This window comes from Ascaphus truei, chromosome 3, assembly GCF_040206685.1.
Source record: "Ascaphus truei isolate aAscTru1 chromosome 3, aAscTru1.hap1, whole genome shotgun sequence".
Classification (NCBI taxonomy): domain Eukaryota; kingdom Metazoa; phylum Chordata; class Amphibia; order Anura; family Ascaphidae; genus Ascaphus; species Ascaphus truei.
In genome coordinates this window covers 281,519,436-281,544,236 of record NC_134485.1, presented here as the reverse complement: position 1 = coordinate 281,544,236, position 24,801 = coordinate 281,519,436, and positions in this window count along the sequence as shown.

The window sequence follows — 24,801 nt, the reverse complement described above, 5'->3', positions numbered from 1 at the left end:
CTGAACAGCAACATAAGCAGAACCCCTCAAAAAAATTATACAAATCATTAGAAAGAGCTCGATTGGAACTCAAAAAGATTCAAATGGATGAAGTAGAGAGAGCGTTAAGATGGACCAACCAACATTTCTACGATAAGGGAAATAAGGCAGACAGGTTATTAGCTAACAAATTAAGAGGTCTGAGAGTTAAATCTCAAATCCCAGCAATCCGCACCAGATCAGGAACGACAACATATAATGTGAAAGAGATAGTCAAGGAATTCTCAATTTTTTACACCAAATTGTATAACCTAGAACCCAATCGAGGTGGACATACAGGGTCCGAGGCAATATCCAACTATCTTAAAAAATGCAATCTCCTAAAAATGTCAGAGGAAGATATGCAGATATTGAATAAAAGAATATCTCAGGAAGAACTTACAGAAGTAGTAAGCCAGCTCAAAACTAATAAAACGCCAGGCCCGGACGGTTTTTCCAACCTGTACTACAAAAAGTTTAGAGCGGTGCTGTCCCCGTTTATTCTCGAGATTTTTAACTCCTTCCTGGAGGGTGCAGAGATTCCTGCCTCAATATCAACGGCCAATTTAGCAACAATCCATAAGGAGGGCAGGGATCCTCTCCATTGTGGAAGCTACAGACCAATATCTCTGTTAAATTCAGATCTAAAATATTTCAGCAAAATTTTAGCGAATAGATTAACTCCAATTCTTCCAAAACTCATACATTTTGACCAAGTGGGCTTTGTCTCTGGTAGACAAGCCTCAGACAACACCCGTAAAGATATAAATATTGTTGACCATGTGCATCTGACCGTTTCAAAGGTGATTCTATTAAGTCTCGATGCTGAAAAAGCGTTTGATAGAATAAAGTGGGCATTTATTGACCAGGCAATGCTAAAATTTGGATTTATTCGCCTGTTCCTAGAGGGTGTTAGAGCCCTTTACAGGACGCCCACATCCTATGTTAAGCTTTCAGGAGGAGACTCAGACCCCATCAAAATAAAAAATGGAACCAGACAGGGATGCCCATTGTGACGGTAGGGGGAATTATGGCTGCTGTTTATAAGGGTTAAGTCTGCCATTACCCTTACCTGTCAGTAATACATTGGTATTGTATTGTATGTTATATGTATATATATGTATGTCTTTGCTTGGTTCCAGCACCTCAGGAATCAGGGGTTTATAGGTTTGCATAGAATTGTTGCAAATGTTATGCTGCAGTCCTACCCACCAATCAGGGCCAGCATATAGGCAGATCCTGGCCCTGAGTGTTGTAATGTTATGTTTTAAGTGTACAAAAAGGTGGGGAGGGAGATCCCTAGCAGACAGAGCCTGCAGAGAGTTACAGAGGTGTTGCTGTGACAGGGAGAAACTGCAGTGTCCAATCCAGTGCTGGTCTCAGGCCTGAAAACCAGTCCTGTAGACACTGGGCAAAGAGAAAAAACAGGGGAAATCTCTGCCAGTAGGTCCCTGCGACTAGTTAGGCAGGGTATCCCCCAGTTTCCCCAGTTTGGTATGTGTGATGTTTGTGTCTTTTGTATAGTTGTGGATATGTTTTTCCAATAAATTAATTTTATAAACTCTCGTGTTCTGTCTGGCGATATTGATCCCGGGTATTAGTCCTTGTCTCCCGTGACACCCATTATCCCCCCTCCTTTTTGCTTTATCGATCGAACCCTTAGCGGAAATAATCAGAGATGATGTAAATATCCAGGGTATCCAAATAGGCAGAAAAAATTGTAAGATCTCATTATTTGCAGATGATATCATACTGTCTTTAGCCAACCCCATAATATCTCTCCCGAATCTGCAATCCCAACTAGACCAATTCGGACAAGCCTCAGGATACACAATTAATAATGAAAAATTTGAAGCACTAAATTTAACGCTCCCAGCTCAAGAGGGCAAATTATTACAAGCAAATTTCAAGTACAAATGGTCCCACACATATATCAAATACCTACTGTAGGAATCCATATAACAAACACATACAATTTACATACCAACACAACTTTACTCCCCTATTTGGAAAAATTAAGCAAGATCTACAGACTTGGCACTGCTATCAGATATCCTGTATTGGAAGGATAGCAGCGGTGAAAATGAATATTTTACCCAGACTGTTGTATTATTTTCAAACCCTCCCGATAAAAGGTGGCATAACTTTGGAGCTGCGTGGAGGGGGAGAGCCCTGCAGAAGATTTAAGCTTGGAGCGATGAGGTGCACATCGGAAATTTGGGCTAAGAGCAATAAAAGATATACTCTATCCTCCTACCCCTCTAGTCTTGCCCCGATTGTTCACAACCCCAGGTTCCCGCCTGGGTGCTCCCCGAAACACGCGAAGCAGCTCGGGGAAATGGACATATCGATAACTAAAGACTTTATGGAGGGAGGAGAGATCCTTTCTTATCAGGATCTTAAACAAAAACCCCACAAGCAGAACCTCTCAGTTTTTAGTTATCTACAAATTCGACATTTCCTACAAACGCTCTCTCAGAACACAAAATTCCCAACCCTTTCGAAATTCGAGAGACTTTGTATGGAGGGCTGCTACAGGAGGGGCTTGATCTCTGGAATATATACGGAAACGGCATCTCACGCAACTTCCCAACCTCACAATTATATGTGAAAATGGGCTGAAGACCTTAATATAGAAATAGATAATGACGACTGGAGAGATATCTGGGAATCAGCAGCTAAAACATCAATTTGTACAGTCACAAAAGAAAATATATATAAAATTCTATTTCAATGGTTTCTAACCCCGAGTAGGCTTAGCCAGATCTTCCCAGGAATGCCAGATTTTTGCCGGAGAGGATGTGGTATGAGAGGGGATATGGTTCACATTTCGTGGGATTGCCCACACCTTTCCGAAAATTTGGACCATGATTCATAACCTGATATTTGAAAGCACAGAACTGAGGATCCCGGTAGACCTGTTGACCTGCCTACTAGCCAAACCAGTAGACGAACTACAGACTTCAGTAGGCAAGCTAATTTCATTTATATTCACAGCAGCTCGCCGCTCTATAGCGGTGGCGTGGAAAGAGATAAACCCCCCCCTCTAGACGTACAGTTATCCAAAGAATTAACAATGTCAAATTGATGGAAAGACTGTCAGCTCAACTAAATCACTCTCTAGACAAATTTGACAAGATTTGGGACCCATGGACCCTAGACTAAAAATTCCCTACAATAAAGATAACTATGGTACACAGAGAACACGTCGCTCACCACACAAACAACCACAACATAAACATTAGCTACCTGGTGCATGGGAGAAGGGAAAGCATAGAACGCAAAAATAATCACAGAGATTACATAGCCCCCAATAGTTGCACTCAAGGTAGATAACACTACAGGTGAGAGTGTCAAAATAGTGAGGCCAAAAAATAGCCTAACCATTAGTGGGGTCAGCCTCAGAAGATCACACTGAAAATAATAAAGTTTTAACAATCAAAGTTAAAAGCCGACGAAACACCATAAAAATGCATAGAAATACATGGAATAAAATCCCCAGGTAGGTGGGGGAGAGAGAAAATAGGCTAGGTAAATATATCTCAAGCCTACTGTAATCACCATAGCAAATAATGGTAATAGGGCTGTCAACTCGATACACAGATTCCCACAAACTATGTGTGGTACCGTAATAGCACAGACACTGTACAATATACAGCAATAAAATAATGCTTATACTCCCCAAAGGACACAGTATATCTCATCTGTTTGTAGTAAGTAACTTAGCTGATAGCCGCAGCCCTGAGAAAGAACCAGAGCTGATCTCGCCTCCAAAACACCAACCGCATGAGCGTCAAGGTGATGACGTCATGCGTACCCCGACGTACGTTTCGCGCGTCACAGCATGCTTTCTGAAGGGGGAGGGATAAAGATAGAAATAAGACAGTCCACAAAATATCGAAATGTAAATAAATATAAATAAATGTAAATAAATTCCTATAATTTCCCGTTCACGCAGGTAGATTGGTTGTGTCCCACTTCCTTACCACCCTTCCCCCCTCCCTCGTTTTCCTCTCCCTTCTCTCTCCTCTTCTCTTTTCTTCCTTGATTCTACATATCTCATAGGTATGGTAAACACACTACCCGAGGATTACTCACAAGGTTTTTATTGGACACCCACTGTTTCAAAACCATCAAACGTTTATTCTGTTAAGTGCTTTTTTGTGTTTTGTATGGAATGATCTTGTGTTTTGTGAAGATTACTGCTCAAAGTGTGGTTATCGTATTATGCACAAAAAATAATAAAAACAGATTGAAACAAAAAAAAGATAGTATACACTCACATGATTAAAATACGGTACAGGCCATTTTTATCAACGCGATCGACACCGGCTGCTGGAACTTGGAGCAGTATTCGTCCTCCTCAGTATGATCTTCCCGTCAAACGCACAACTCACGGCTCTGTCTATAGGACTCTAGATGTTTGGTGGAGGCGTATCCAAGGAGTTTCTGGAAGCAGATAGCATAATGCACAATGCAGTATCTGGGGGTATCTGGGGGACCGAAACGTCGTTTTTTGTGTCTTCTATCAAATACAGAACATTTTTGATTTACTTACCTGCGTGCTGTCCCTTGATGTCGTGTTGCAACCGGTATCGTATGGTCTGTTATTGCTTTATGGGATAAGCACCAAAACACTCCTTTTATACACTGTGTCCCTATTTGCATTTTTAAAATTATAATGTTATATATATATAGCGCCAAAAGTGTACTCAGCACTTCATAAAGAATACAGAACAGGGAATTATAATAATAGCAGTTTAATAAAGAGTTTATTTTAGGGAAATTATGGGGCCTACTGTAACAAATTGTTGTGTTTTCCTTTACACTGTAGGGCGACAACTCTTCTGGTTGACCAAATAAGTGAAGAGAATGATGAGAGATGTGCCACAGGTGTCAAGAACGCTCTTGAGAAAAATCACAATATAACCGCATCTGAGACCAGCATCAGGCTCATGAGATGCAAATTGGGATGGAAATATGGGCTTGTAAGGTTAGTACTGGACAGTACAGTGCAGTGTGGTTTAACTGTACAGTACCTCTAAAATTATTCCTTGTCATTACAGAGCGTATCCTATGATAAGGGAAGCCAACAAGATCAAAAGAGTGGACCAGGCACGGGCATGGATCGAAAGTGACAAGACTTTTCAGGATGTCATCTTTACTGACGAGTCAACGGTATCGCTTGAGAGATTTGCCACTTTTGCGTTCCACAAAAAAGGACGCATATCTCTGAAGCCGCGTCACATCACCCAGTGATGCTGCATGTGCGGGGTGCGATCTATTAACGTGGACCAGGATGTATCATCATCTTTGAAGGTAAAATAATGCACAAAGTCACATGCTGTGACCTTATGCCCTGTACAAGTGTACAGTATTTGGAGCACTTTTTTTTCTTGTTACAGGAATCATGACTAAAGTTTTTTTCCATGAGTAAATAGTGCCTGAGATTGTCGAATACATTAAATGTGAATTCCGAGCTGGTCACCGTTTCTTCCAGGACAATGATCCGAAAAACACCACGTCTACTGCGCATATTCTTGACAACGGTATCAACTGTGTTATGATGCCACTGGAGTAAGTACGGTATCGGTTTCTCATTGTTTTATACTGTTTATATCTCTTTAACTAATTCACCTTCTTTCCCCCCTCCAATTCCAGATCGCCAGATTTGAACACCATCGAATTGGTTTGGCATCATCTCAAGGATCATTTCAGAAAAGTGGGGAAACTGTCAAAAAAGAATGGATTGGCAAAAGGCATACTGAGTTTTTGGAACAACATACTCACCGTAGAGAGATGTAATAAATATATAGATCATATTGCGACCGTGTTGTCCATTCTTTTACAGCGTAATGGGCAGGCAACAGGAAGGTACTGTAAGTGCAGTTACAGCAAGTATGATACAGGTAAGTATGGCACTCAAAATAACAATTTTAACCTTTTTACTCAAAAAAAAAGATTTTCTTATACATTGTTTCAACTTGTTATAGTTATACAGCAGTTATAATGTAGTATAGAGTTACAGTATATACTGTACAGTATACTGTATTTATACAGTAATTCTGTACAGTATATACTGTAGTTTGACAGTAGTAACTGTATAGTCCAATATAGTGATACAGTACAGTATACACAATGCCTTAAATGCACTTTACTGCACTATTTTTTTCTTTTCAGAGCTGCTGCACTAAAAAAGGAAGGGGGGTGAGGGGAGGAATCATGTGTAAAATTAGTGAACTGTGTGTATACTGTAGCAACAGTCATAATTTACACAACCCCCTGTCATGGTAGACAAGGGCTTACCAACAAATTATACTGGGATTCTGGACTGAGCATACAAGATGAGTAAAATAAATAGTAATTTATTTCCTTTTAAGGCAAACACACCATACTTCACAATTACAGTCAATATACACTTACTGGAATGGGGAAACGAAGTCAAATGTCCACAGAACGAAACAAGGTCTCTGGACACCCCTGCACGCATGCAAGTGGGTGCGCGGTTTGAATCCTGCTAAAGTCCTTGGCTATGGCTGCAACATGCCAGCCCTCTATCTTCGCCAAAAGGAATTATTTCTTATAGTCCTTACAGGATTTGTTAGTGAATCCCCAGCTCGAATGAATTCTGGAAGAGGGGTGCAAATCTTTGTTTCGATGTAGTTAACCCCTCAGACTCCGGAACCGCTGATGCTGTAGCTTGGACATATCTTAGTAAAGCTGAGATTAATCTGACTGGGACCGGGCTGCAGGCATTTTGATAGGGTCAAGGGTTCTAAACCTAACATCTACACCCAATCCTCTTGTGGGAATAATTTTCCCCACCTATCCCCGACTTGCCAGTACTTTACAAAGAGGGCAGAAGTTGCTTCCCGGTTTACACAGCATGTGCTAACCTCACACCTGAGCTGCTTAGCATACCAGGCCCAACCCTTTACCTGGTGACAGTAAGTCTGGGGTTTTGCTACCAAGTGTGAAGTGCCCATACCTCCCACCGGTATCTGGCAATTAACAATATTCTGGCCACATTAACACCTGGGGTCTCTTAGGCTTTTCAACTCCGAACTTCCCATAGACACTAGGGCACCACCTTAGCAGGGTGCCCTTTGAAGTTTGGAGATGAAAAATCCCTCAGCTCATTCATCCATAACATATGGGCATGTTAATGGATTCATGACAGGAAAGGATTCCTGCCTGTACATTTTAAAACACCATACAATACAGTTTATTTATAAATGTATGTTCTGCTTATGCAACAATTATAAACGTTATATGTTTGTTCATTGTTTCATTTTACCTAACTGCATTCCAAATATTAGAGTGCTAGCTCCTTGCTAGTGCAAGTTATCCACTTAATTGAACGGGCTCTCTGATGTGGGTTGAGGTTTGACCTATAATCGGTCTGGGTTACAAGCCGGCAAATAATGTATCCGTGCTGGCTTTGATCGGTAACCGCAGATGCACGCCAACAATTTCACCTTAAGTGGTTAACGAGCCTGGTAGATTCATCTTGACAAGAAGGCACTTCAGCTAGAACGCAAACCACTTATCCAATTGACTTTGCGGTTTAGAGGTCTATGGCTTAGGAAGTGATACCTATACTTCAAAGCTGCCACCCATTCACAGGCACGCTTCTTCACTTAGCGCTTGGTTCAGTGCTAGAGGCTCCATCTTGTTTTACAAATGCAGTTGCACATTTTCATTCATTCAGTGTATCTGCAGCTAGCTTCTTAGCTGCAAACCAGGGACAAAAAAGATAGGGTAGGGGAAAACATGATATTATGGGGATAATACAATTTAACCCCTTTCAGCCCCAACAGGCTGCAAAACAGGGACAATAAAGGTTGTGTATGGGAAAACATGGTATTATGGGGACAATATATTTTAACCCTTTCACTCCCAACAGGGCATAGGGTTAACCAGCCGGGCATAATACCTTTATTATTGGCCTGGTTAACCCTCTCCTGCCACAGCCCCCTCTCTCAATGACAATGCAGCCAATACGAATAAGATATGCAATGCCTTAAAGTAAATGCCCTTTTAATGCATTCATTTCTTCTTTTCTTTTTTTTCAGAACTGGCTGCTGCACTAAAAAAAAAACGAAGGGGTGGGGGGCATGTGTAAATGTATTGGACTGTGTGTACTGTAAATTGTAGCAGTCTTTAATTTACACAACCCCCCCTCTCTCAATGACAAAAGACTAAAAACTACTGTACAGACAGAATGCAATGCAGCCATTACGAAGATAATAAAGATTGTAAATTTGTATTAATCATGATTATTTGTATTTTTCATTCTTCACAGATTATCAAGATGAAATAAAAAAAAATGTTAACTTTTCAAAAACATGATTCTGTTACGCCTGTATGCCCGCAGACCTGGCCAGTCCCCAATACTGAGGTGGGAAGGGTTTTACCACGCACCCACAGCAGTGAGGGCATGCCCGGAGTGTGGTATGGCATTGCCGGGCCTGTAGAAAGATGGTTAGTTATACTTGCAACACTTTTGGGGTTCAGAGTAAGAGTAGTGATGTCCGTGTGCCAGAGTCCAGGGATATAGAGAGCGGGATCGTAATGTTCATAATCCAGAGTCCAGGGATCACTGAGGTCAGCAGGGTCATGTCCGTAAGCAGGGTTCAAGGGCAGTAGAGAGAAGGGTAATCCAGTACAAGCAGAGGTCAAGCCAGGGAAATCCAGGGGTAAGCAGGAGCAGGAACAGAAGCTGGATAACACAGGAGAGCCAAGTATAGGACTGCACACACAGAGGTTACAAAGAACTATGCAGAGCAATGAGAAAGAGGACAGACAGGTGTTATAAAGGACGGAACACCAATGGGAGAGAGAGGAGGAGCAGAGGATGAAGTGGGAGACAGCAGGGATAGGTGAGGAGGAGAAGAGGAGGAGACAGGTGAGCCAGTGAGGGAGATAGCCTGTAGAGTGTGAGAGGAGGAGCCCGGGGTCTGGGAAAGCCTTCAAGAGGAGCATGTGCGCGCGCCCTCTGTAAGGTTAGAGTGCGCGTGCACAGGCTGCGCCGTGCCGCAGGGGCGCCTGCCGAGTGTGGAGGAAGGACAGGAGGAGAGACTGCAGGAGGTAAGGGGACTGGAACGGGAGCTGAGGGGGTCCGTGAGCGGGAGCACCGCAATGGGGAACGGGAGACCGAGAAGGCGCGCGTGTCTTGCAGGGAGCGTGCGCAGACGCTGGGAGCGTGTCAGAGGCTGCCGCAGAGGGACAGATGTGGGAGGAGGAAGGGATAATAGCAGGGGGAGGCAAGGAAGGGACAAGAGAGGTAGGAAGGAGCAGAGTGCCAGGGACACATGGAGGGGAAGGAATCCCCTGAACCTTCACAGATTCGTATTATGGTTAATTTAAATCAGTCCTTCAAAAAGGGATGTTTTTTTTTTTTTAACTTGAAATTCACTTTGAATGTGTGGTGGATTCTCAAGAAGGGCTTATCACAGATGAATTGCTTTGGGGAAGGTGTGGATACGCATTTATATTCACATAGGTTTGTTTGTAAAGCTTAGAGTCTGAAGTAGTGGGGGGAGGTGCTACTCATCCCATGTAGAGAAAAGAAAAAAAACAAAGTAATGTCTGTGATCGCACGTGCGCATGCGTGAGTGGGTACGTGGGGGGGGGACAACACGGCTCAACAAAGTCTCAATATATTTTCATGAATGGCTCTGTCTGGGGGGGAAGGTGCTACAGTTACATACCACCGGCCCTTAAATAAAAACTGACAGAAGAACTAAGAAACAAAAAATGCAATGCAGACATTAAGAAGAAGATAAAGATTGTAAATTTGTATTAATCAAGAATATTTGTAGTTTTCATTCTTCACAGATTATCCAGATGAAATAAAAAAAATGGTTAACTTTTCAAAAACATGATTCGTATTATGGTTAATTTAAATCAGTCCTTCAAAAAGGGATGTCTGATTCTTTTATTTTATTTTTAAACTTGAAATTCACTTTGAATGTGTGGTGGATTCTCCAAGAAGGGCTTAGCAATCACAGATGAATTGCTTTGGGGAAGGTGTGGATAAGCATTTCTATTCACATTGGTTTGTTAGGCTGTGTGTGTGTGAAGTGGTAGGGGGGAGGTGCTACAATAGCAGTGTGTGGGGATTAGTGGTTGGTTCAGAGAAATATTTTGACCAGCAGTTAGCAGTTAAACTCATCCCATGTCGAGAAAAGAAAAAAAAACAAAGGAATGTCTGTGATCGCACATGCACATGCGTGTCTGTGTGTCGGGGGGGGCGGGGAGAGGGCTGCATGTTGGATTATTAGTTCAAATAAATATTTTCAACAGGTCATCATAATGTTTTGAACCCCACACCCCCAAATAAAAATCACAGTATGCCATCCACCTCATAAAGTACAGTATAGTGTACATGACTAGTGTAGCAAAAATTGTTATGCAAGCCCATGTCGAGAAACAAAACCAAAAAAAGATTTTTTTTTTCAGACTTGAAATTCACATTGAATGAGAAGTGATTATCGCCAAAGACCCAAGAAAGGCTTTTCACACGTATGCATGCACGTTTGAACCTGGGCTCGGAAAGATTACACTAAGCCACAAAGCCACCAATTACAAATGAATGGTTTTGGGGGAGGTTTCGATAAGAAATAGAAATACTTTAGCCTTGTGTGTGTAGGGGGGGGGGAGAGGGTGTATGCTGGATTATTAGTTCAAAGAAATATTTTCAACAGGTCATCATATGTTTTGAACCCCACACCCCCCAAATAAAAATCACAGTATGCCACCCACCTCATAAGTACAGTATAGTGTACATGACTAGTGTAGAATTTAAAAGCTTTGTGAAACAAAACAAAAAATAGGGTTTTTGTCTTTTTTTTTCAGACTTGAAATTCACATTGAATGAGAAGCCATACACGCATGCGCCTAAATGTGATGACACGCATATGCGTTTCAACAAGGTTCCAATGAGACATACACGCATGCGCATTAAATAAAAACAGTATGAAAACAAGAGAAAGCCTAGCAAAGTATTGGGGAGGCAAAGCGGGCCTTGGGGAGGAAGGAACTTCCTGCTTCCGTTCTACGTCTGGCGCGCTGATCTCGTCCAATTGGTCATTCACAAGCTCTGAAGGTTTCATGTATTAAATAAGCTCTCTTTTCATTTTGGTCACAGCCTTGTCTATGTTTGTTTAAGTGAGTTTGTTTGTTGTGTTTTGGTGTGTGTCCTTAGTGTGTCAGTCTTTGTTATATGTTCCCAGTCAGTGTCAGCCTTTATTATTTGCTGGCAGTGTTGCACTATATTTTCTCTTTGTTTTTCTTTCAAATCACGCAACAACACGGAGGGACCTGTCTCTGGTCAAAAGAATTAAAGGGACTTCCTTATTGGACAATTCCCCAGTTCGAACTGAATATCCAGGACATTTACTCATTTTGGACTTGTAAGGCGCCGATTTTTGTTTTTTCTGTTCTATTGCATTTTGATTTGTATAATCATTGTCCACCAGGCAGCCTTTCTTCACTTTAGGATATCCTTTCTATAAGAAAGGTCACTACACATTATTACTTTAGCGCTAATCATACACCATTTTTCCCTTTTTTTCTATTAGATTTTTAAGACAACAACTCGCGATTGCCCTCTTGAGTTTCTAGACGGTATTGCAGACAACGCTAAAATGCAATTTTCTGCACCCAATACAAGCCCGAGTCAATAGCAGTATGGTTGAAAACATCACACGCCATGACAGGGGTATTCTGAGTGGTACACCGGGCAAAGTTTTAAAATTACAGACGCTGCAGCTGTATGGTTTCTATATGAGTTGGTGGTATTCAAACAACATGTATGTATATGATAAATTCCTAACTAGCTGCATTTCAAAAATTAGAGTGCTAGCTCCCTCCTAACACAAGTTAGCCCCTTTATTTAATAGGCTCTGTGATGTGGTGTGCGGTTTTACTTATAATCGTTCTGTGGTCAGAAGCCAGCATACAATGTATCATTGTTTATCGGGATCGGTAACCGCAGTAGCAATTCACCAATTGACCTTAATTGGTTAACGAGACCGCAGGATAAATTGTTGCACTCCGCCACTTCAACTAGACCGCAAGCCACTTATCCACTTGAGTTTGTGGTTAAGGCTTTCCCGGAGGGTTTGCGGTTTAGGAAGTGATTCAGGGCTTCGATATAGCCACTCACCGCAGGCACGCTTATTCAATTTATTCTTTGCACAGAGCGAGGAGCCCCCTTACTTAGCGGGCACATTTTACACATACAGCAAATATTAACAGGACTGCAGCTAGGTTCTGAGCTGCAGAACTGACACTCTATTTTCACAGTATGACCCAGGTGACATCATAGTTGATATTCAGGGGAAACATGGCATTACGGTGACCATACAATTAACCCCTAAATCCCCAACAGGGTTTAGGGGTAACCAGTCGGGCATAATAGCTTTATTATTGGCCTGGTTAACCCCTTCCCCGCCAAACAAATGTACCGCTGCTGTCTTGGAGCTTAGAATCTGAGGTCCGGATTGGCTGCAGGGTTTCAGATTCATTCATGAAATACTACAGCCAATCCAAGTGTGGGGATTTTATAACCAGCCAATCAGCTTCCTGCCAGTCTTCCAAAGCAGGGCAGTGGGTTCTTCAGAATGAAATAATGCTTGAGTTTGCCGCCATAGCCACTTATTATTCAGAAGCCACCCATGGGGTTAGGTGCATCTACTTCTAGGGAGGTGACTACTTGCCAGATTGGCTTGTATTCATCCTAGGACATGGATACTTCACCCAACCATCCTGCTCTAATGGCTTTCACACATCTGGGGGCAAGTTTTGCTTTCAAGTATGGACCTAGAGAAGACCTGCTGGCACCAACTTTGTAGCCATTTGGTCTTTCAGGTTCCCGGGCTTGAAAATTCCCAGCTCATTCCCACTGCACAAAGCATAATACATTTTAAACAAACCGTTTAATAAAATATACTTTTATACTGTGTCTTGCAAAAAATGTCTAAGTCTTTCTTTGGTGTCAGTGATAGAATAATAATTTATACTCTCTATTCTCTCTAGACATATCCCTGCCACACTGCAAAAACCTGACTTTACATTTTTACATAAATAAACCTTGCAGGTTTATCAGATAGCTGGAGCATGCCCATACAAGGTTCAGGGTGCCTTGGGCATGAACGGGGCATCCCCCCTTATATTAGGGACCCATTTACAATTCTGCAGATACCTTGATTCCTTATGCCCCTTTTACCTTTCTGGTCTTTGCTGAAGCAGGGACTTCTGGCAGTGAGCTGCAAGAAAGTTTTAAGGTTAGGATTTTGACTGGATCATTGTGCTTCAATGTATCCGATAATCTAACCTGATTCCCGGATACATTTTTGAGGTATACAGTAACTAAGGAACCCTGCTACATAGCCAACATCTGTAAAGATTTTCTCCACAAAACCAACCCTTAACCTAATAGCCTTGCAATCTCTGCTTGCTGGCACTCCTGGAAAGGCAAAAACATAAAAATTCATAATTGTCGCATATTTTACATACAGGCACAGCAGTGCATATACAACAGTCAGGTCCAAGAGCTGACACTCTAGGACCCCAAAACATGGATCAGGGGCAATCAAGTGGGCTGGACCTTTATTAGTGAGCCTGGTTACCCCTTCACTGTCACACTCATGCCCTAGAGGTCTCTGCTCACTGACATGGCCAGAAAGATAAAAACACATAAAATATTTTTTATTACAGGTTATTGGCAAGTTACAATGTTACTGAACTCAAGAGCTAACTCTCTTGATTCCTTAGACTCGGATCAGGGGCAATCAAAAATGGATTTCAGGCTTCAGCTTCCTCCGCCTCCACCTTTGACGTCACCATCTGATAGTGTCACATGAGTCAGCTGGAGGATTATTTGAGTTTAAAAGCCAATTAGTAATTTACATAATGTTTTAAAAATTATCTAAAATACTGTAGATACTGTAACTTATTTTCTGTTCTAATAAAAAAAAAACTTTTGTCTATAGAACAATGTTATGATTTCCCCATGATAAATCTTTTTTTAGCCTGGGCCCTATTTTCATGCTTTATATTCACCATGTGATTCCTCTTCAATTAAAAATCACTAACAGATTAAAAAATTTGTAAGATTATTTTTAGCATTTTTCTTTTGGTTTGTCAGCATCGCTAGATCCTATTGCTGTCAACTTGCATCCTGAGAGGAAATATCTACAGTTTAATACATTCTTTGTCTACTATAAATTGTTTCTTGTTGACATTTTTTTGTACAAATCTAATGAAATAAGAACGTTGTAAATTGACCTGTGCAGGCACAAGGAACCCTTCCATTCCTTTTAATGAAATAAACAAACAACATTTCCTTGAGGAAATAAGCTGACAGCCTTATTAAATCATATAAACAACCAGATGACCTTGCCAGGCTGCCAGTCAGTGAGCTTGATCTCATGGAATTGCCAACTCATGCTCCCCACTGGTGCTAAAAGGTTAGACCAGAAGATGTATTATTTCATCTGATGATTTGGGGTACAATACCCAAACTAGAACATGTGTGTGACCTATGGTATACCAACCATTGCATTTCAATTCACTAAATATTCGGTCCCAAGACCATACGATACCGGTTGCAACACAACATCAAGGGACAGCACGCAGGTAAGTAAATCATAAATTTTCTATGTTTGATAGAAGACACAAAAAACGACGTTTCGGTCCCCTTTCTCACCACCTTGCGTGCTGTCCCATGATGTCGTGTTGCAACCGGTATCGTATGGTCTGTTATTGCTTTATGGGATAAGCACCAAAACTTATTTACTTGCAAATGGTGTGACAGCTGTGCATTGGATTCTCATTGGATACAGAACAATTCATATAAAAGTATCTTTGGTAATATCGCGTGGTCTTACTACATATGTGGTGTACCTCCTGACTTGTGGTTGTGGCCTTTATTAGGTGGGCAGGACCACAACGCCACTAAGCACCCAATTTTTGGAGCATAGAAGAAATATTTTAAATGAGGTTACGAATCACTATGTGTCCAAACACTTCCTGCAGGTTCACAATAAATCCCCTGACAGTTTGCGAATTATGGGGTTGGAGGCTATTCCTCCTTCTGTACTAGCCGGAGATCAGTTTAGACTCCTTTGTAGAAGGGAAAGATTTTGGATTTTCAAGCTAAATTCTTTGGTTCCCTATGGGTTAAATGAGAACCTTGACATTAGCACTATTCTATGTCTTGGAGGTTATTGCACTAGGGGGTGCGCTTTGTTCCTTCTTCTTTTTTCTATAGTTATACCGGGGAGTGATACTCCTTTGGATGCAGCAGCCCCCCTCATCATTTACTCTTCTGGCTTTTGACTTTTTACTCCAATGAAGAGGAGTTCAATGACACTTTGTGTCTGATGCTCTCTGGTCTGGACTTTGTTCATTTTGTGGTATATTTTTGATTATTTATATATCATTAGATATATGTTAGCGCTGTTTCTTTTCTCTGTTTCTATGTAATCAATCCAAATAGCTGCTCAATCACATTTTATCTAGTGTATTTATTTAATTTTGATTGTTTTTATTTTTATTATCTTGTTAATATATCTATTACTGTATGTTAAAGTCCTGTAGTGATAGACTAACCAGAAGAACAGCAATAGCCAGTCGATTACAGATTAGGGATGTAGAAATAGATGTACCTATAGACAGTGCACAATGTATGAGAACGAATTTCTTTAAACTTGAAAAACTTCTCAAAGATGAAATGAGAAACTGGTGGGACAGTATCTCATTTCAAAACTATTTGGATAACAGCCGTATACCTAGAGGTCTCAGAATAATTTAAAAAACCCACTTTTCCAACCAGTGATGAATTTACACTGGGATGGAAAAAAGTGCTGACCAAATGGTTTAATGAAATTGCTAATTACATATCGAGAAAAAAAACTTAAAGAAATACGTAAGGAAATTGACGTTTTACAAGTGATCCTAGATTATTTAAAAGATCTTGATGGCTATTTCAAACTGGGTGAAGATACTGATCTTAAAATTAAAATTTGGTTTGAAAATGAACTAGTTAATCGTAAAGACAATAAATGGTAACGAGATAAGGAGGATTATGCTCTCAATAGAATTGACTCCTGGCATAAACATACGCATCCCCCTCCTAAAACACATTTTAATTCTGAGCAAATCACATACTACAGGTCATAAGGGTAAAAAATTAGATACACAGTCTCAATCAGGGCCTGTAGTGGGAGATAATGTTGACACCATTGTCACTACTAATAGGTATACTTATCTTGAGGAGGATATGGCTAGCACATCCTCCTCCCCCTATGGGGGATTCTGCTTACCATGATCCGGGCAGGACAGATGGATGTATAACTAGGTCCAAAAATGCATCCGTCAATGTCACTAAAGTTTCTGGGCATTTTTTAGGGATGGGTTTACAGACTGTGAAAACAAAAACATTACCAAACCAAAGGAGAAGGGTTTATTGCCCCTACCTCTTCACCCACAGCAGGTTCAGCCTCCATCGAAGTCAACTCTAAAAGGGGCCATTTCAGAGGGAATAGAGCAGGTAAAAGGGTTCAAGAAATGAGAGTGCGTAAAGCTGAGAGAGCGTTGAGATCATCTATATCCACCAGAACCAATATTGACCAAAATTTGACTTTTTACTCCTATGAAGAGGAGTTCAATGACACTTTGGGGGCTATGCACTAAGCTCAATGGGTTTGCGTTCTGATGTCCCAAAAAAGCACGTCCGTTAAAAAGATAGGCCGGGGACGCGATTCACTAAGGCCTTGAGCCCATTTTTTAACGTACCTGCTCAAAATAGCTCAAAACACCCACAGCGCACGTGTTGCTTTTTTTCCCCCTGCTAGCGTTCTTAACCTTCACGTACGCTAGCTGACAGAAAAAAAAGCCGCTTGTAACATTTGCATGGAGATTCTGTATCTCCATGCAAGGCTGTTACAGGTGATCGTACAGTAAATAAATACATTTTAATAATAGTGAACATGAGCAAGGGGTCTCCTGAGCTGAACCGCATTGGTTTCAGGTCTGAGGACCCCCTACTTCAGAAGATACAGGCCCCGTTATGAGGTGCCGGTATCCCCTGCACTTTAAAGCTCCCGCGTCACGTGACCGGGACATTTACATTCTGCAGGGGATACCGGCACCCCATAAAGGGGCCTGTATTTCCTGAAGTAGGGGGTCCTCGGACCTGAAACCATTGCGGTTCAGCTCAGGAGACCCCCTGCTCATCTACACTACTGTCAAAACACACATAACAATAAACAATAATTCCTTACCGTAGCGGCTATCCGCTATGGTAATGAAGCTGCATTAATGTACATTTTAATAATAGTGTGCGGGAGCAGGGGTTCCCCTGAGCTGAACCGCATTGATTTCTGCCTCAAAGACCCCCTCCTTCCCGAGTTACAGGCCCAGGTATGGGGCATCGGAGGCCAATGTCGCCGCCATCTTTATAGCGTCCAATACGCGACGTGGGCTCTATAAAGGTGGTGGCGACACTGGCACCGATGCCCCAAACCGGGGCCTGTAACTCAGGAAGCAGGGGGTCCCTGAGGCAGAAATCAATGCGGTTCAGCACAGGGGACTCCCTGCTCCCGCACACTATTAATAAAAATACATTAAAGCAGCTTCATTACCTTAGCGGCTAGCCGCTAAGGCAATGAAGGGGTTAAGGCAAAATAGCATGTTTATTGGGGACAATTGCCCCCAATAAACATAGCAATATACAACACACATCCCCCCCACCCCCTAACACATACAGTACTGTAATGGGCAAAAAAAACTATTATCCACATATGGATAATAATGCATTTGCCCATTTTAAATACATATACATTACAATAAATACAGTAACTACATATTACACTTACCTTTTCCAGACACACACGACGAAGGCCGTTTTCATCCTCATCTTCATCCTTCCCATGCCCCCTCTGATGCTGCAAAACATACACAAGAATAAAAATAGCCAATGTAATGTCCCCTAACCCCTTAATCACCATAGCGGTTATTAACCGCTACAGTCATTAAGGGGTTTCCCACCCTCACCCACCACTCAGGAGGCCTAACTACCCTCACCCACTACCCAGTCGGGAGGCCTACCCATATACCCTTGGGGCCAATACCCCCTTCCCCCACCCCCTGTACCCACAATAAAAACAATACACTGCCCCACAATAAACATCATTATATTTATTAAATACATAACCCACCCCCTGTGCCCCCCCATAAATACATGATTTATTAATTTACATACAGGGTTAATACCCCAGGCCCCCAGGAGTCCCCGGTGGGCCTGACGGGTCACCTCACAGACCTACAGTAGCCCAGCACCATTTTTCAAACAGGGTCTGGAGGCCTGTTGGTGGTCCCCACCAGGCGCCATGGTCCACCAGGTGGTCTCCGCGGGTCACCGTGTGCCACAATGGGGTCTCCACGGTAGGCCCGCAGATGTCTGGGGGTCCCTGGGTCAGACCCACAGGTGTCTGAGGGGCCTTGGGTGGTTCCCACGGGGGTCTGGGACCCATGGCCTGATTGGCCTGAACCAACTCTGATTGGCTGAAGCAAAGCCTCTGTAACATGGTCTACTTGAGCCAATCAGAGTTGGGATGGAGTTCCCACGCTCTGATTGGCTACCGTACCATGTGTCGCCGGCCATCTTTGTTTTGATGACGTCATCTTAAAGGCAATTGAAACTCAGCCATTCTGATTGGCTGGCGTCATTGCCTTTAAATGACGTCATCATTTTTAATTTTTTTTTTACAAATCACATGTTTTTCACGGCCCAATCAGGACCATCGGAAACATTTGACCAAAATGTGATGTCATAGGCCAATAAAAGCCTATGTTGCCTCATTTTGAAGCCAGACGCCGTGGAGGGAACACCTCCCCTCCTAAGAAGAAAAGAAGGGCGCGGCATAAGAAATGGAAGACGACGGAAGAAGACGGAGAAGACCCCAAAGAAGAAAAGAAGACCCCAAGACTGACGGGAAGGATTACAAATAGAAGAAAGAAGACACCGTTGTGGATTGTAAGGGTTTATTATTTTATGGTTACCTGTGGATTGGTTCCAGTGCTTCTGGGTCGCCTGGATTTCAGTGAGTGGGCATCTAATGGTAAGTAAACAAAAGAAAAGTGTATTATTTTTACTTTTACAAGGTTTTTTTTATTTTGAATTCATGTCTTTTATTTTTTCAGTCCCATTTAATGCCCGTGAATGTATCTATGTACCTATGGATATACCTACATTCACGGACATTGAATGGGTGTATTCTATCTTATTTTTGGATGTAAATGCATTGTTTTTTATGCTCTATTATTGCCCCTGAATGTTATGTATATCTATCTATATGGATAGACATACAGGGATAATAATTGATTGTTTTGCTAATGTTTATGTTCTTTTCATGTATGGCTAATGTATTTATCAGCTTTATTTAGACATTGGTGTGAATAATGTAATTTGTATTTAGTTACAGGTTATTTTTAATTGCTTCTTTCTGGTAGTTAGATTAGAATGATGGTGGTTACTTTCAATTAAAATTATTTTGCCAATGGTTTGGCTTTAGGAATTGAATAGAGAATTGTATAATTGATTTGTATTGAATTTTAATTGGTTTAGGAAATTGATTAATTGATTGGTGGTAAATGTATTGATGTTGCTTAGTTTCTCTTTGATTTTAATGATGGCATTGGTGGTTAGGGGAGATTGTTCATAGTGTATTTTATTGTTACATATATTTTGCATAGTGTTACATGATGCACAGATTAACTGCACCATGTACACACTCAATGCAATTCTGTGACATTTCATATACATTTGTGTAGTTGCTGGTTTGTTGTTTTATTTTTACAAGTGCTGCTGGATTTATTGTAACATGCAATGTGGTGATTTTAAGATTAAGAATTCATGTTTTGATTTATGCCTGTTTTATTTGTGTTTCATAATGGCCAAATAATATATTATCCATATCTAGCGGGTGTGTGCCCGCTGTGCGCCCGCTGGAGGGGGGGTGCACTTCCCTTGCATCCCGGGGCTCCCCCTTTTGTCCCGGTGCTCCCTTGCATCCCGGTGTTCCCCTGCCTCCGATGGGTAAACCGTCTGGGTTGCGGGAGATGGGCTGGGGGGGGGAGAGTTTGCGGTGGTCGTGGCTGACCTCTGTGCTTTCAATTCCTGTATATTGTGTGTGAGTGTGAGTGTGAGTGTGAGTGTGAGTGTGAGTGTGTGTGTGTGTGTGTGTGTGTGTGTGTGTGTGTGTGTGTGTGTGTGTGTGTGTGTGTGTGTGTGTGTGTGTGTGTGTGTGTGTGTGTGTGTGTGTGTGTGTGTGTGTGTGTGTGTGTGAAAAATGGGCTGGTGGGGGGGTGACTCTTGAGCTTCACACGCGAGACATCGGAATCCCCCCTAACCCAGAAGATAGGTAGGGAACACCTCCCCTCCAACATACAACATTGCGGGAATGAGGGTACCTGGACATTGAGGGACTGCGGATCAGGTAAGATCCAAGGCGGGATTGCTGCTTTAGATATTGTGATGCGGGGGCATCCTGACATTAGTTAAGGAAACTAGTCATTCACATGCGGCTTTTTTCCCCCCTAGATCCGACATTTACACACCCACCCCCACACACATGCACGCACACACACACACACACGTAATTATGTAACAAGGACTAATTGTAGTAAAGTATAAATGTAATACAATAAATAAACTTATGTCAAAAACAAATGTTGTTATTAGTTCTTACTAGGAATTTTCAAAAACAAATTAAGTGGGGCGGGGCTAGGTGGCGAGTAGATTTTTTGGTTCGGGGAGTAGATTTTTGGGTGATTTGTCCACCACTGTGTGTGTATATATATATATATATATATATATATATATATACATGTAGAGGTATCAGTACCGTGTTAGCTGAGCTTCAATAATCAAAAAATAAATAGATGATACCGTTCTGTGGCTAACGAAATGCTTTTATTTGTGCGAGCTTTCGAGATACACTGATCTCTTCTTCCGGCGATGTTACAATGAATGAAGCAAGGATTACTTAAAAACAGTGTCTCTTGGAATGTTATCTGTGCTGTTCCTTCCCCCGATGTGGATGTGTTTTATGGCTAGAGGTGTCAAAGGGTAACTGAAGGCAAGTGAAGAAAGAGTGTGTATGTGTATCAGTGTGAATAAAAATGAATGGAGAGCCCACAGTATAAACAGTGCTCTACACAAGGTGTGTGTGGAGTGAGAGGGATATAAATGGTGTGGGTGGGTGTGGAAATGTGAGAGTTTGTAGCACAACTAAAAGTGTGTGTGGATAATATGTGGTCCCTATTAGTGTATAGGGATGGAAAAATAAGGAGTATTGGTATGTGTGAGAGACAGCTGTGTGTGCATACATATAGCACAGTATGTACAGACATGGCCTTTAGCGCTCATGGGAAGAGAGTTCGCTAGTGTCAGTAATGACTCATAAAATTTCGATCTCTGTTTAGGCCACTGCTAAGTGTCCCGAACATTTGCATAAATTTGTATTCATGCAACCGTCTCTCTTTCGTATATATATATATATATATATATATATATATATATATATATATATATATATAATGTTGGCTTGAGACAAAATGTGGCACTGTGTGCTCATTTGCATGTCATTTCCCAGAATCCCTTGCTGCATTGGATGCACTGTATGTTAGGTGATAATGTCGAAAAGCAGGGTTGCAGACCTGTCTAAGACATGTGAATGTGCTCACAAATAATATTTTTATATGATATATATATGTAGTCAGGTCCCCTCTGGCTCCCAGGTTTCCCCCTTTCTCCCTCACTCACCCTCGTTCAGGAAGGGGATGCTGCGGGGGCGAGTGCGTCGCCGGGGGCTCCCGGAGACATCAGCAACAGGACGCCTCCATCTTGTACGCGTTCACGCATGCGTGGGAGTTCACGTATGCGCAGTGTAGCCCACGGAGTAGCGACGGCCATTGCAGGTGAGCAGGAGCAGCTAGAGCTGGTGGTGGCCATTACAGGTTTGCGCATGCACAGCAGAGCAGGCGCACGTGGCCCTAATGTTTAAAGCTTGGCCAGGAACTACAGGCCCCAGAATGCACAGAGGCAGACAGGCCACCTGACGCCAGGGAGCCAATTGGGCTTGCAGATTTTCCAGCTGGAGAAAGGTACATTTTTGTGCTCAGACCATGCGAGTCAGTTGGTGCATGGATAAGGTAGTTGGAGGTAGTGTGTAAGGAGCAAGTGGCTCTTACACTAGGCCAGGTTACCTCCCTAGGCCCCAGCTAGGTCCAACTCACCTTTCAGTGTGTGCTGCTGTAGAGAAGGCCCTTTAGGTAGGGACCCTGCCCTTAGCAGAGTATAAGATTAGGGACACAACTGCCGTGTTTCAAGCCCCTGAGAAGTGTGGTCTAGGATCAGACTACCTCACTGCAGATAGAGACTATCTGTGCAGTGATATCGCTCAGAAGGAGACTATTCCCCAGGTGGAGGAAGCCAGTGCTGAGGCTCCGGTGTGCGGCGCAAACCGATCGCCTGGCTGTTGTTTTCCTGCACCCGGGTGCAGGAGCACCGGGCAGGTACCATCCAAATCACCAAGTGCACCACCTATACACTTCATCTTAGTGGGCACCGCTGTTCCACACTTGGGTGGGGGTGTGGGACTATTGGTGACTTTTGGGGACTCCTGACCCACACAGGTTGTGTGGGTTAAAGTCCTGCGAGGTGACCGGGTAGTTGTGCCTATTAGTGTTATAGAGGGACACTGTCTTATTGTTGATGTATGCTGTATTGTGTTTATCTGCCCATATAGTAAACCTGTTTTATATATCTTTGGTGTATGCGGTTTATATATGTGGGTCCTGTGTTAGGGGTCATTCTACCTTAGAATCCTACAGAGGTGGAGGCGCTGTTTATGAAAGATCGTTCCAGAGCATACACCCCAGGCTCTCACTGGCGGAGGTTCAGGCCTCCTGTGAACCTGACAGGTAAAAGCACCACACACCTGGTAATACATATAGATTCCCCTCACATGCACTCTATCTGCAATTGGGGGTGGGGAAACTGTGTTACATATTTATATATATCACAAAAGAGAAAAGAAGCCCTATAAAAAGCACTCAAGTAGTTCAAAATAAGATGGATTTTATTAGTAACACAGAAAAAACAAAAAATGAATAAAATTGATTTAAAAAAAGAGAAACCACTAAACTCTCAATTACTATTCAGACTGCTGGATAATGAAAATCACAATCAATATATAAAGTGATTAAACAAACAAGAAATGAAACAGTGATAAGTAGCACACAAACACAAAAAAATTAAACAACACACTTAAAGTGCTCCACTACGCAAAATAAGGGTACGGGGGGCCCACCTTCCATGGGTTACACCTGACCTTATAGCACTCTACCAGTTCAGGGATGCCTTGTGGAAAAGCTACAAAGTAACTGGCACTATCAAGGATCTCAATCACTACAGATGCATGCGGAACATGTGCACAAGGCAAACAAGGCATGCAAAAGCACAATATTACTCTGACAATCTCCACCAAAATATATCAAGCCCAGCTAAATTCTGGAAGGTTATCAACAATATATTCCAGCCTCCTAACCATCAACAACCAAGTAATATCACTAAGGGGGATATTACTCTGACAAATCCCACTGACATTGCAAATGCATTCAATGATTACTTTGTGGGGTGTGCCACTAACTTATTAGCGAAACGCAGCACAAACCCCAAATATGAATCTCATCCTGGGAGTATCCCTACAGTCACACCCCTCCCAACACTGCCCACAATTTTCAATTTAGCCCAGTATCTGAAGAGGTGATTACACAAGCGCTCCTCAAACTAAAACTAAGCAGCCAATGTGGACCCGACTTATTACAATCTAGGTTCCTACGACTTGGTGCCCCAGCCATTGCCAAACCAATTGCGTCCATAGTCAACTCTATCCTGTCTGCAGGCCATATCCCTAAGACCTGGAAAACTACCAGAGTTGTCCCAATCTTCAAAAGTGGGGACAAAAACACTGTCTCAAGCTACAGGCCAATCTCACTTCTCCCAATTCTATCCAAAGTAATGGAAAAATGTGTCCACTCCCAATTAAGCGATTTCTACACCAAGACAAATTTCCCTAGCCAATTCCAGTCTGAGTTTCGTCCCAAACACTCCACCGTAACTACCCTGCTAAAAGTTTGCAATGAAATCCAGTGTGGAATGGAACAGGGACAACTCACTTGTGCAGTATTCCTAGATTTTGCAAAGGCTTTTGACACAGTTGATCATGTTATCCTGCTTAACAAACTCCAGAGCTCTGGAATAGGGAAACATGCTTTAAACTGGTTTCAGTCCTACCTATCAGGAAGATCCCAACATTTATCCATCTCAGGCTCTAACTCCAACCCCCTGGATATCACCTGTGGTGTCCCGCAAGGCTCTGTTCTGGGGCCCCTACTCTTCTCAGTGTTCATTAATGATCTTCCCACAGCTTGTAAGGAAGCCTCAATACACATGTATGCAGATGACACAATCCTATATGCACACAGTCATAGCCTCTCTGACTTTCAACACATACTTCAGTCTGACTTTTTGAGACTCGAAAACTGGATTTCCCAAAACAAACTGTTTTTAAACACTGACAAGACTGTAACAATGGTATTTGGGACCAAGACTAAATTTGTAAAGCTTCCAGTGACTGAGCTCCTGATTAGAAACAACGCTAACACCACCCTAACACCTGTCACTAATTTTAAATACCTGGGCTT